The sequence below is a fragment of the Callorhinus ursinus genome, unplaced genomic scaffold (genome assembly GCF_003265705.2).
Source record: "Callorhinus ursinus isolate GAN/ISIS: 27379988/994484 unplaced genomic scaffold, GSC_fseal_2.0 scaffold11, whole genome shotgun sequence".
In the NCBI taxonomy this organism is placed as follows: Eukaryota; Metazoa; Chordata; class Mammalia; order Carnivora; family Otariidae; genus Callorhinus; species Callorhinus ursinus.
In genome coordinates this window covers 36,647,984-36,662,001 of record NW_027397073.1, presented here as the reverse complement: position 1 = coordinate 36,662,001, position 14,018 = coordinate 36,647,984, and the positions used below count along the sequence as shown (strand labels likewise).

The following is a 14,018-nucleotide window of genomic DNA, read 5'->3' as shown; positions in this document are numbered from 1 at the left end:
AGAAGGTCCTTGCAGCTCCATCCCTCATGTTCTTATCCCAGGCAGGAGAATAAAGGAAGGAGTAAGGGCAAAGGGCACATGTCCCCGTGAAGTCCTTACCCTTTCAGTATCTTCCCCATGGCACAACCCAGTGATTTCTGATTTATCTTATTGGCTACCTTAATCTGCTGTGCAGGCCAAGATGTGTAAATTGCCACTCTTAGAAGTAGAGCAGTTTGATTTGTAAGACCAAAGAGGAAAATAGGAATTTGGTGAGAAACTAAATTGTAGCAGTCTGCCACAGTTTAGATCTTTTACATAAAAAAAGTTCCAGTATTATTGAAGCCTTTCCCTCCCTTCTCAGAAATATCCATAATGTGAATTTGGTATATTATATTCCTGCACATTATTCTTTCTTTACAATATATGTTTGTGTCTCTGAATAATGTCTTATTTTAATATGCTTTAAAACTGTATATAAATGGAACATACTACACATATCCTGCATATATTGCTTTTTTACATTCAGCAGCGTTTACCCATATTGATGCACGTAGTTCTAGTTTAATTTTAACTGCCTGTATATTATTCTGTTACATGGTTTATTTTTTCATTTTCCTCTTGCTATACATCTAGGTTGTTACCTTTTTTTTTTCCCCATTATAAACAATGCTGTCGTCTTTGTGCATGTCTCCTTATACACATGTGTGAGAGTTTCTCCAGGGTACGTACCTGAAGTGGAATTACTGAATAATGGGGTAGTGTTTTCTTCAGCTATTCTAGATATTGCTGGATTGCTCTCCAAAGTGGCTGTGCCAAATTATTACACTTGGAACAACATTGTATGAGTGTCACATTTCTTTATTACTAACACTTGTGTTTTGCCAGTTTGATGAGGTCAAATTCATTTTCCTGCCTACTACTGAAGTTGAGCGTATTTTCATATATTCATTGGCTATATACTTTCCTTGCCTCTGATTTGTCCATTACCATGCCATTTTTCACTTGAGTGTTGAGTTGGAAAAGTTTTTAATACATTCTGATACTAATCTTTTCTTAAATATTTTCCCCTAGATGTTGGTTTATCATTTGACTGTCCATGATGACATCTTTGGTTATATTTAAAAAATTAATTTTCGGGACACCTGAGTGGCTCAGGTCAGGATCCCAGGGGCCCTGGGATGGAGCCCCACATTGGGCTCCCTGCTCAGCGGGGAGCTTGCTTCTCCCTCTGCCGCTCCCCCTGCTTGTGCTTTCTCTCTCTGTGTCAATTAAATTAATAAAATCTTTTTAAAAAAATTAATTTTCATGTAGTGGAAATTGCTTTTTCCTTTTATGGTTTGTGTTTTTTGAGTATTAAGAAATTCTTCCTTACCCAAAGATATGAAGATATTTGCCTCTATTTTATTTTAAAGTTTTAGAACATATATCCTTAAATCTTTAATTCACCTGGAATTGTTCTTTTGTATGGTGTGAGGTAGGAGTTTTATTTCATTTTTACATGTGGATGAACCATTTATTAAACAGCCCATCTTTTTCACACTGATTTGTAGTGCCACCTCTGTTGTATATCAAGTTTGCATATTCATGTGTTCCGATTCTGGACTCTCCATTCTGTTTTATTGGTTCTTTAATCTGTCTCTGCCCATGTATCATACTGACTTAATTACTGTAGCATGATATGTGGTAGACAGAGTTCTTTCACCCTGTTCAAGATTTTATTGGCTTTCATGGCTTTGTTCTTCCATGTGATTTTAGCCTGCTTTTAAAGTTCTATAAAAAAAAAAATTATATTGAGGGGGTACCTGGGTGGCTCAGTTTGTTAAGCAACTGCCTTTGGCTCAGGTCATGATCCCGGGGTCCTGGGATCGATCCCCACGTCGGGCTCCTTACTCAGCGGGAAGCCTGCTTCTCCCCCTCCCTCTATCACTGCTCTGCCTGCTTGTGCGCTCTCTCTCTGTCAAATAAATAAATTTAAAAAAATTATATTGAGATTTTTTTTTTTTTAAAGATTTTATTTATTTATTTGGGAGAGATATTTGAGAGAGAGAGAGAATGAGAGATAGAAAGCACGAGAAGGAAGAGGGTCAGAGGGAGAAGCAGACTCCCTGCTGAGCAGGGAGCCCGATGCGGGACTCGATCCTGGGACTCCAGGATCATGACCTGAGCCGAAGGCAGTCGCTTAACCAACTGAGCCACCCAGGCGCCCAAAATTATATTGAGATTTTGATTGGAACTGTATTAAGTATATAGATTAATATTGAGAGAATTTATTTCTTTGATAAACCATCCATATTTGAGCATGCTATTCTTTTTAATTTTTAAAGATCTTTTAAAGCAATTTTCTAGTTACTGGCGATAAGAATTTATTGAATTTTGCATGTTGAACTTGTATCCAGCAACCTTGCTAAAAGTTCTCATTAGTTCTCATTGTCTTTGTTTTGGATTTTTCTACCATTTTCTTTTTTTGTTTTTCTTCTTTCCAATTCTTAAATCTTTTGTTTCATTTTCTTGTTTTACTCTTCTGGGTAGGAGTTCTAGTACATTGTTGACAGGAAGAAGTGATAAAATACATTTTTATCCTTTTATTAAAAACTAAAGATAATGCTTCTAACACTTTACCAGAAGCTGTTTTGTTTACTGGAAATTTGGGCTAACAAAGTTTATTCTTAATTTCAGTCTCCTTGGATTTCTTTTCTCTTTGTTGTAAATATCATGAGTGGGTGCTAGGTTGTACTATTTCACATAAAATATAAGTCCCTGACAACTGTGTAGTTCCACTTAACTCCCACTTCTATTGTGTGCTCTAATTTCTTCATATATTACATCTTCATATTAAGAAACTAATGCAGTACAAAGTTAGAATTTTTAATCAGCCATATGTCTTTTAAGAAAGCAAGAGGGAAGAGTGCCTGGGTGGCTCAGTCGGTTAAGTGGTTAAGCGTTGTGCTCTGTACCTTGTGTACTCTCTCTGTCAAATAAATGAAATTTTTATTTTTTTTAAAGATTTTATTTGTTTATTTGTCAGAGAGAGAGAGTGAACACACAAGCAGGGGGAGGGGCAGGCAGAGGGAGAAGCAGGCTTCCCACCAAGCAGGGAGCCTGATGTGGGACTCGATCCCAGGACCCCGAGATCATGACCTGAGCCGAAGGCAGCTGCTTAACCGACTGAGCCACGCAGGTGTCCCTAAATAAAATTTAAAAAAAAAAAAAAGGAAAAATCAGGCTTTTATGTTTACTCCTACATTTACCATTGCTTCTGTTCTTCATTTCTCCTTATAGATCTGGTGTCATTTCCTTCTGCCTGGAGAACTTCCTTTAGCATTGCTTGTAGTGCAGGTCTGCAAAGAGATGAGTTGTTTTGGCTTCTCTTGACCTGAAAATTGTTTCATGTCATGAGAAGTCAACCACTTCTTTTTCTCTGTATATAGTATGTCTTTTTTCCTCTGGCTGCTTTCAGGTTATTCTCTGTATCGTTAGTGTTTAGCACTTTGTATATGATGTGCTCTAGTTGGGATTTTTTTTGTATTTATCTTGCTTAGGGTTCAGTGGGCTTAGATTTACGATTTTATGTTTTCTCCAAATCGTGGACGTTTTCGGCTGTTATTTTTGCATATACTTTTCTGTATAATAATATAATTTTTGTATAATTTTCTCCTTTTGGGACTTTGATTTTGCATATGTTAAACTTATGATACTGTACCATAACTCACTGAGGCTTTCTGTTCATTAAAAATTTTTTCTTTCAGATCTTCAGATTGGATACTTGCTTTGATGTATCTTTAAATTGACTGACCCTTTACAGGCATACCTCATTTTATTGCATTTTGCAGGTACCGTGTTTTTTACAAATTGAAGGTTGTCTGTTGACATCATTTTCCAATGGTGTTTACTCACTTTGTGTCCCTGTGTCATATTTTGGTAATTCTTGCGATATTTCAAACTTTTTCATTATTATGTTTGTTATGGTGACCTTTGATCAGTGAGCTTTGATGTTACTATTGCAGTTGTTTTGGGGTGCCACAAACTGTGCTCATATAAGATGGTGAACTTAATTGGTAAATGTTATGTGTGTTCTGACTGCTTCACCTACCGACCGTTCGTTCCCCTTCTCCTCCCCCTCTCCTCGGGCGTCCCTAATCACTGAGACACAAAAATATTGAAATTAGGCCAATTCTTTTTTTTTTTTTTAAAGATTTTATTTATTTATTTGAGAGAGAGAATGAGAGATAGAGAGCACGAGAGGGGGGAGGGTCAGAGGGAGAAGCAGACTCCCTGCTGAGCAGGGAGCCCCATGTGGGACTCGATCCCGGGACTCCAGGATCATGACCTGAGCCGAAGGCAGTCGCTTAACCAACTGAGCCACCCAGGCGCCCTGAAATTAGGCCAATTCTAACCCTACAGTGGCCTCTCAGTGTTCAAGTAAAAGGAGTTGCATGTCTCTTTAAATCAAAAGCTAGAAATGATTTAAGCTGAGTGAGGAAGGCATGTTGAAACTGAGATAGGCTGAAAGCTAGGTGTAATCTGCCAGCCAAGTTGTGAATGTAAAAGAAAAGTGCTTGAAGGAAATTAAAAGTGCTACTCCAGTGAAGAATGATAGGAAAGTCAAACAGCCTTATTACTGATAATGCAGGAAGTTTTAGTGGTATGAATAGAAGATCAAACCAGCCACAACATTCCCTTAAGTCAAAGCCTAATCCAGAGCAAGCCCTAACTCTCTTCAGTTCCAGGAAGGTTGAGGGAGGTGAGGAAGCTGCAGAAGAAAAGTCTGAAGTCTGAAGCTAGCAGAAGGTGGTTCACGAGGTTTGAGCAAAGAAGCCATCTCTGTAACATAAAAGTGCAAGGTGAAGCAGCAAGTACTCATGTAGAAGCTGCAACAACCTAGCCAGAGGATCCAGCCAAGGTAGTTAATGAAGGTGGCTACACTAAATAACAGATTTTCACTATAGACAAAATAGCCTTCTATTGGATGAAAATGCCATCTAGGACTTTCATAGCTAGACAGGAGAAGTCAGTGCCTGGTTCCAAAGCTTCCGAGGACAGGCTGACTCTCTTGTTAGGGGCTAATGCAGCTGGTGACTTTAGGTTGAAACCAACGCTCATTGACCATTCTGAAAATCCGAGGTCTCAGGAGTTACACTAAATGCTGTGCCTTTTCTCTAGAAATGGAACAACAAAGCTTGAATTGACAGCACATCTGTTTACAACATGGTTTACTGACTATTTTAAGCCCATTGTTGAGACCTACAGCTCAGGAAAAAATAAAAATTCCTTTGAATATATTACTGCTCATTGACAATGGACCTGGTCACCCCAGAGCTCTGATGGAGATACCACAATGAGATTAACCTTGTTTCCATGCCTGCTAACAGTATCCATTCTTCAGCTCATGGGTCAAGGAGTATTTTTAACTTTTAAGTCTTATTATTGAAGAGATATGTTTTGTAAGGCTATAGCTGCTATAGATAATGATTCCTCTTATGGATCTGGGCAAAGTCAGTTGAATACCTTCTGGAAAGGATTCTAGATGCTAGGAAGAACATACGTGATTCATGGGAAGAGGTTGAAATATCAACATTAACAGGACTCTGGAAGTTGATTCCAGCCCTCATGGATGACTTTGCGGGGTTCAGGACATCAGTGGAGGAAGTAACTGCAGATGTGGTGGAAATAGCAAGAGAACTAGAATTAGTAGAGCCTGAAGATGTGACTAAATTGCTGCACAGTCTCATGATAAAATTTGCACAGATGAGGAGTTGTTTCTTGTGATGAGCAAAGAAAAGTGGTTTCTTGAGATGGCATCTACTCCTGGTGAAAATACTGTGAAAATTGTTGAAATGACAGCAGAAGATTTACAATATCATATAAATTTAGTTGATCAAGCAGCGGTAGAGTTTGAGGAAATTGACTCTAATTTTGTTTTTTTCTTCAAGATTTCATTTATTTATTTGAGAGAGAGCAGAGAGCACAAGTAGGGAAGGGGGGCAGAGGGGCAGAGGGAGGGGGAGAAGCAGACTCCCTGCTGAGCAGGGAGCCTGATGCGGGGTTCGATCCCGGGACCCCAAGATCATGACCCAAGCCGAAGGCAGACCCCTAACTGACTGAGCCTCCCAGGCATGCCCCAATTGACTCTAATTTTGAAAGAAGTTCTGCTTTCGGTAAAATGCTGTCAAACAGCCTAGCATGCTACAGAGAAGTTGTTCATGAAAGGAGTCAGTTGAAGTAGCAAATTTCATTGTTGTCTTATTTTAAGAAATTGCCGGGGCGCCTGGGTGGCTCAGTCCTTAAGCGTCTGCCTTCGGCTCAGGTCATGATCCCAGGGTCCTGGGATCAAGCCCCACATCCGGCTCCCTGCTTGGCGGGAAGCCTGCTTCTCCCTCTCCCATTCCCCCGCATGTGTTCCTGCTCTCGCTAACTCTCTCTCTCTGTCAAATAAATAAAAAATCTTAAAAAAAAAAACAAAACAACTGGCCACAGCCCCGCCACCTTCAGCATCCACCACCCTGATCAGTCAGTAGCCATCAGCGTAGAGGCAAGACCCTTCACAGCAAAATGATTATGAGACTCTGAAAGCTCAGATAATGGTTAGCATTTTTTTAGCAATGAAGTATTTTTTAAGATATGTACTTTAGTTTTTTTAGACACACTGCTATCACATCTTAATAAACTATAAACAACTTTTATATGTACTGTGAAACAAAAAAATAATGTTAGTCACTTTATTACAATGTTTACTTTATTATGGTGGTCTGGAACTGAACCCACAGTATCTTCAAGATATGCCTATATTTTCTTGCCCTCTAATGTGCTGTTGAACCTGTCAAGTGAATTCTACATCTCAGACTTTGTATTTTTGTGTTCTGCATGGTCCTATATTGTTCCTTTTTATACTAAGTATCAAATTTCTTCCTTTATTAAGTTCTTGAACACATTGATAGTAGCTGCTTTATAGCCCTTGTGAACTAATGCCAACATCTGGATAATCTTGTGTCCAGAGTATACTGACTGCTTTTTTTTTTTTTACCATAGTCACATTTTCTTGTTTATTTTCATGTCTAGTAATTTTTTATTGTATACTGAATGTTGTAAGTATGTTTTTGTGCCTCATAATTTTGTTTTCTCTGAAAGAGTGTTGATTCTTTGTTGTTCTAGCAGGCAGTTAACTGGCTGGATCTAAATTCCAAACTCTGTTTCTGCTGCACTGGGCAACACCTGATCTCTTGCTCAGTTCTTTCAGCCATTTTAGCTGTTGCTTTTCTTTGGGGCCTCTGGAGTCTCCTGTGTTGTGTGTTCAGGGCTCAGCTAAGGATTGTGGTGGAGTTTACATATATAAACATATGTAGGATTTTCTTCCTTACTTTCTAGTTGCTCTACTAGCCCTGCCTTCATCCTTTGATGCCACAAGCCAATGAGAATGTGACTTCTTGAGTTTTACCTGCTTTACACAATGCAGGGTGGTCTCTGCCCTCAGGCAAGCAGCCATTAAAAAGCAAATCTCGGCTAGTATAGTCCCCCTGTTTCAAGGGTTGCCTTCTCTTTTCTGTGTTTTGGTTGCTATCTAGTGATTCTCTAATTTTTTTTTAATTTCTTTTTTGAAGGTTTTTATTTGAATTCCAGTTACTTGACACATACTAGTTTCAGGTGTACAGTATAGTGATTCAGCACTTCCATACAACACCTGGTGCTCATCACAAGGGCCCTCCGTAATCACCATCACCTATCTAACTTATCCAGTACTTTTCAGTAGTGGTTTTTACATTTTGGCCAGAGTTTATAATTAATTGTTTGTGGGAGGGTTACTCCAGTATAAGCTGTTTCACCTTTCTGTGTGTAAGTCTTTCATGCTTTAATTTTTTTTAAAAGACTTTTTAGAGCAGTTTTAGATTTACAGTAAAATTTGAGAGGAAGATGTAGATATTCCCCATATGGCTTCTGCCCCCAGACATAAAAAGCTCCCCCATCATAAGTATAATTTCTCCTTCAGCACCTCTGAGAGAAATAACTTTTCTTAAATGCACCCAACAGTTTTCCCCTCGGGTCCTGCTGGTTGAGATTTGGTCACTTGTACCAGGAAGAGGAATAGAACAGCCATGGCCAGCTTGAATGAACAAAGAATAGGTAGTCTAGCAGAGAATGATCAGCTGAATTCAGCTGGGGTTCTAATGGAGTAAAATGGGGTGTGTTGGGGGGGATAAGGAATAAGCAGTACCGGGGCACTTGGGTGGCTCAGTCGCTCAGCAGGTAGACTGCTTCCCATTCCTTCTCCTCACTCGTGCTCTCGCTCGCTCGCTCTCAAATAAATAAGTAAAATCTTAAAAAAAAAAGAATAGTACCTGCTGCAGGTGCTATCTCTGTGTCTTCGGCCTTCCCATCTGGAAAGTTAATATTCTGATAGTTTTCTAAGAGAGGAATGATACTTTTATAGTATTTCCACTGAGCTTGATGTTGGAGCTCAGTAATATTTTATTCATATACTAGACATTAACTGAACACCTTTTATGTGCAAGGTTTGGGGAAGTACCTATTATGTGCCTGTGCTCAGCACTGGAGCTAAATAAGATATCGGTTTTGCCCTCTGGTATGGCTGACTTAAAGTCCAGTGGAGTAGGGTGGCTGAAGTAATAAGGGGGGAGGATAGAGTTATTCTGTAATAATCTGATTTTAGGAAATTTATTTTTCAACAGGAAATGTGGGACATGTCGATTTGGGATATGAATTCATTTGAAAAACCACTTTGGGGTAAGTTGATAGCTGGGAGTGAATGACTTCAGGTTTGCACTTCTCTTTTCCCTGGGGCTTGCTCTTACAGCTATGGAGGTTTCACACGTATGTTGATTGGACTTTATGCCTCATATATACATAAGTGAATGGCTTATACTAAAATGCAAATTCAGTTATTTGAGAAATGTAACCATCAAGCATAGTCCCAGTACTAATTAATTAGTGCATTCATATTTCCTTAAGGTGGTCAGTTTGAAGACTAGATGAATATCAAGTTTAGGAATAAAAAGGTTCTTACTATATGGGGTTTAACCTGCTTGAGCTCACTCAATAATCCTGTCATGTGGGCTGGAAATCACTCATAGAATCATCAGTGTTGAAGATTTCAGAGTTAAAGTTTACCTCTGAGCTTCTTTTTGCAGTACCCTGCATGGCCATTTGAGTAATCATTGCATCAGTACAAATATAAAAGTTCCTGATTTTTTGTTTCGTCTAAGAAAGTACCTCTAGAAATACTACTTAATATTTACTGTGTGCTGTGACATATAAGTGATGTGCATTACCTCGTTTAATTTAGTGAAAGGGACTGTACGGTGGACATATTTTCCTCAAAGGAATGAAGAGCCCCAGGTTTGTGCAAATAAAGAGTAACATTGCTAGGATTGCTTAGCAAGTGTTAGAATTGAAATTTGAACCCAGATTTGAATTTCAGCATTTGGCCTATTCAGCACTTCTCTTTTAATATGCTGATTGTGTTGGGCGGTCCCACGGCCACCCCAGGTTTCATGATTAGCTAGGAGGACTCACAGGATTCAGCATATAGTCTTAATAACAGCTAAGACTTCTTACAGTGAAAGGATACAAAGCAGTTGGCAAAGGGAAAAGTGCATGGGGTGAAGTCTGGAAGAAACCAGGCACAAGCTTCCAAGAACCTCTCCCAGTGGAGTCACACACGATGTCCTGTAGCAATGAATTGTGATAACATGTGAAGTGTTACCAGCTGGAGACGCTCATTAGACTCAGTGCCAGTGTTTTTATTGGGGCTGATCATGATGGCACCCTCCGCCTAGCATGTACCAAAATTCAGTCTCCCAGAAAGAAAGCCGGTGTTTTGCACAAACCATATTGTTTGTACAAATAGATTAGGCACAGTTAGGCACACTTATCCTTTAAGGTAAGTTTTGTATCAGTGTAGGGAATTATCATTTAAGTTACCAGATGCCAGTCAAGGGCCCACCTTGCAACCAGGCCTTTCTAGGGATAGTAATCTTGTGCCTGCTGTGTTAACTTTTATCCTGTACATTGGTTTATTCATTTAAGCAGATTGTGATTATGATCATTTAGCATTTAGAAGTAGCTATTATGGCAAACCAAATGCTTTAATATTGTTTGTTTTGGGGGGGGAGGGGGTCCCATGACTGCCCATTAGTTTTGATTTGCTGGACTCCCCCAACTTAACATAATGTTGTACTAATGGCTAAGGTTTATTACAGCAAAGGGTGCAGTACAGGAACAGCAGGGAAGAGCTACATACAGGTGAATGCTAGGAAGATAAGACACAAACGTTCCGTGTCTTTCCTCTGTGCGGATCACATGGACATGATTTTCTGTGGCCAGCCCTGGTGACTAAGACTTAGGACCCGACCAGATACAGGTGCACATCATAAATCTTGATGCTTACTTTAAACAGTGCTGACAGCCTGATACATCCTGACCCACTGCCTCTAAAATCCTTACTCAGTGACTGTGAACATTCCAGGAGTTTAGTTCTCAGAGTTTGGCCAGGGGTCATTACCATGGCTCCAGGCATCCCCCACAGATTAGCAAGGCCTGAGTAAAACAGACCTGCTGTGTTAACTCTTTCCTTACAGCATCCTGTTGTGTTGTTGAATGTAACATTTAATGCTGTTACATTTTTTAGAATATGATATTTTAAACTTAGAAAAAAATAGCAAATATAGTTGCTAAATTTCACTTCTTTTAGAATTCTTTTCACTTCTTTTAGATTATTTTCTTTTAAAAATTTGTATAATGGTGATTTCTGAATTTACTGTTTTTGTCCACAACTGTGTGTTATATATGTTAAAGAATAGTGCAGAAATATGAACTATAAACAGTTAAATTAAGATATTACAAAATTAACCTCCACTTTATGAAGATCTTCCTTGTGAACACGATAGGATTTCTTTTTTATGTAATTTGCAGATGCACAGAAATACCAGTTTTGCAGAAAAAGAATAACCTGTTGTTTAAAAATAGGCTGATTCCAGGATTTGAAACCAGTCTTTATTACTTTATCTATTGCTATTTGAAACCTGTATTGTGTTGTGCAAAAAAGACAAAGTAGATGAGGAAAGTTCCATGCTTGAAAATGAGAAGTTCTGAGTTAATGAAGTTAGATATGTTTCTTTATTGCAGAACTTCACAGAACCTTTAGGGCAGTAATATGCAGTATGAATCTCCCAGGGCATATAGAGTCTGTAACATTTCCCTAATTTACTTGACCATGGAGTTTCTTTTTAGTAAGAACCCACAGGTATGGGTCCTGCAGTTACAGGGCTCTTTAGAACAAAATAGAAGGACAGGGGCGCCTGGGGGGCTCAGTTGGTTAAGCGACTGCCTTCAGCTCCGGTCATGATCCCAGGGTCCTCGAATGGAGCCCTGCATCGAGCCCCAAGTCAGGCTCCCTGCTCCATGGGGAGTCTGCTTCTCCCTCTGCCTGCCACTCCCTCTGCTTGTGCTCCCTCTCTGTCAAATAAATAAAATCTTAAAAAAAAAGAAAAAGAAAACCTTGTTGCAGAAAAGTTCAGTATCTTATACTGCCTTCTGATAAATCTATTTAGAACTTCCCTATCTGTATGCCTTTTTCCCACCAGGTTTCTTGAGTTGATGTTTCTTTTTGTAATGTGAACGGTGCGTCTCTTAGATTGGTGTTTAACTGTGTGATAAGGGCTTCCATGGTGTGGATCATTGCCTTCAGGCTTGTACTATCTATGGTACCTGACCTGGTATCAGGAATGTAGTTGGTCAAGACTCAGTAAATATCCAGATAGCATGGAATGAACTGTGACTCTAAAATACTGAATCTTTTTTTTTTTTTTTAAGAACAACAGTATAGTAGACATAAAAGTTAGGTGCTGTACATTAACTTTAATAATGATGTCATTTTGTAAGACATTTTCAGAATTTTTCCTTTATTTTTTTAAGCATTTTAAAAAATATATTTTAGGGAGGGAGAGAGAGAGAATGCGCGCAAGTCGGGAGAGAAAGGGACAGGCAGATTCCCTGGTGAACGCAGAGCCCCACGCCAGGCTCAGTCTCACGATACTGAGATCATGACCTGAGCTGAAACCAAGGGACAGACGTTTAACCGACTGAGCCACCCAGGTGCCCCTGGAATTTTTCTTTTAAATGGCTCTTGACTTGAACTCCTCATCACCAACTTCTTTTCTATGACTTGTATCATTTTTTAATTTAATTTAATCCTAACAGTAGAATTGTTCCACCATAGACATGTAAACTTTTAACTACGAGATTTCTTTTTTCAATAGGTGGAATATCATTTTTAGTAATTATGGTTGTTATACCTAAGGAAGATCAGTTGGTCAAAAGTAGCCAAGACCCTCTTCAAGAAGTAGTGCAAGGTGAGAAGAGTTCTTTAGTGTATATCAAGAATTATTATAAAGCTATAAGTGAGACAGCAATGTGGTGTTAAGGGTAGATGGACCAGTGGAACAGAACATAGAATGCTGGAAACCTGGTTTATGACAAAGTTTGCATTGCATGCACATCTTTAGTAAGAGGATGAACTTTCCACACATTGTGGCAGGATAATTGGTAATCCACGTGGAAGAAAGTGACATTGAATTTCTACTTAAACCTGAAAGGTAAAACTTAAGAACTTTTAGACATTAGAACATTATTTTTAATGATCTCTAGATAGAGAAGAATTTTTCTTTTTCTTTTTTTTTTTTTCAAGATTTTTATTTATTTATTTGACCGAGAGACAGTGAGAGAGGGAACACAAGCAGGGGGAGTGGGAGAGGGAGAAGCAGGCTTCCCGCTGAGCAGGGAGCCCGATGCAGGGCTCGATCCCAGGACCCTGAGATCATGACCTGAGCCGAAGGCAGACGCTTAACTACTGGGCCACCCAGGCACCCCTAGAGAATTTCTTAAGACACAGAAAATGTAAACCACAAAAGATACCTCTTATTAAGAAGACAAGCTATAAACTGGGAAAAAATTCTTGGAGTTCATGTAGCCAACACAAGATTAAGAGTCCAGACTGCACAAAGATCTTTACAAACTAATTGGAAAAAGACAGAACAACCCACTGAATAGAATAGTGGGCTAGACTTTATAGGCACATTAGAGAAGAGGAAATGGAATGACCAGTAATGTCAGAGACAGTGGGGAAATGCAGATTAAAACTACGTTAAGATACCAACTACACACTCACCAGATTGTCAAAAAATAAGAAAGTCTGACATCAATAAGTGTCTCCAGGGATATAACACATCCAGAGCTCTCATTTTGCTTACTATTTTGCTTCAACCACCTGGGAAAACAAATTGGTCATATTTAGTCATATTGAAAATATGCATACCCTGTGACCTAATACCCTTACGTGTGTACTCTAGATCAGGGGTTGGTGTGAAAACTCATGAGTTAAAAAAGGTTTTTAACATTTTTAAATTGTGAAATAAAAAATTATGTAATTTGTAATGTGGAAATTACATGAAATTCTGATTTCAGTGTCCATAAATAAAGTTCTGTTGGAATACTGTCACACTTACTTGATTGTGTGTCATTTATGGCTGCTTTTGTGGTATAGTACCAGAGTTGAATGCTTACACTGCAGATCTTCTGTCTTGTAAAACCTAAAATATTTACTGTCTTGCCCTTTGCAGAAGTTTATCACCCCTGCCCTATACCCCTTACTCCTACATGTGTGTGCCAGGAAACATGTTTAGGAATGTTCATAACAGTACTGTTTGTAATGATACAAACCTAGAAAGAACCACGTGTTTATTAAGCGTAAAATGTATAAACTGTGGTATGCCAAGCCAGTGGAATACTATTCAGTAGTGAAAACTAGTTGACTGTAATTGCATGTAACATATGGATGGGTCTCAGGAACTCGGTATTAAAGAAAAAAAGCAAGATAGATTTTCCCATTTATAAGCAGTTCAGAAAGAGACAAATGTAAAGAAGGCATTGCTAAGGATATCAGCAAGGTAAAGCTGTTAGGAAAAGAGAGAATGGTAAGTTTGGAATAGAAGTTGCCTTTGAGGAGCTGGGAAAGTTTTGTCCTTAAA

The 14,018-nt window shown here is 38.9% G+C and overlaps 1 protein-coding gene across 4 annotated transcripts in view; it reads left to right on the top strand.

Annotated features, from left to right (window-relative positions):
- The window catches only part of GALNT1 (polypeptide N-acetylgalactosaminyltransferase 1), a 132,188-nt gene that overhangs the window by 37,265 nt on the left and 80,905 nt on the right, over positions 1-14,018 (top strand). Inside the window, exons 1-2 of one of the 4 annotated variants that reach the window (XM_025886453.2) lie at positions 3,794-3,812; positions 8,664-8,718. The exons of 1 other annotated variant lie outside the window; for it this stretch is intronic. The gene's annotated coding sequence lies outside the window, so the exon portion shown is untranslated. Of the gene's footprint in view, positions 1-3,793; positions 3,813-4,743; positions 4,883-8,663; positions 8,719-14,018 lie in introns of those variants that run through there. 2 more of the 4 variants (XM_025886452.2, XM_073898309.1) reach the window with 2 other exon arrangements.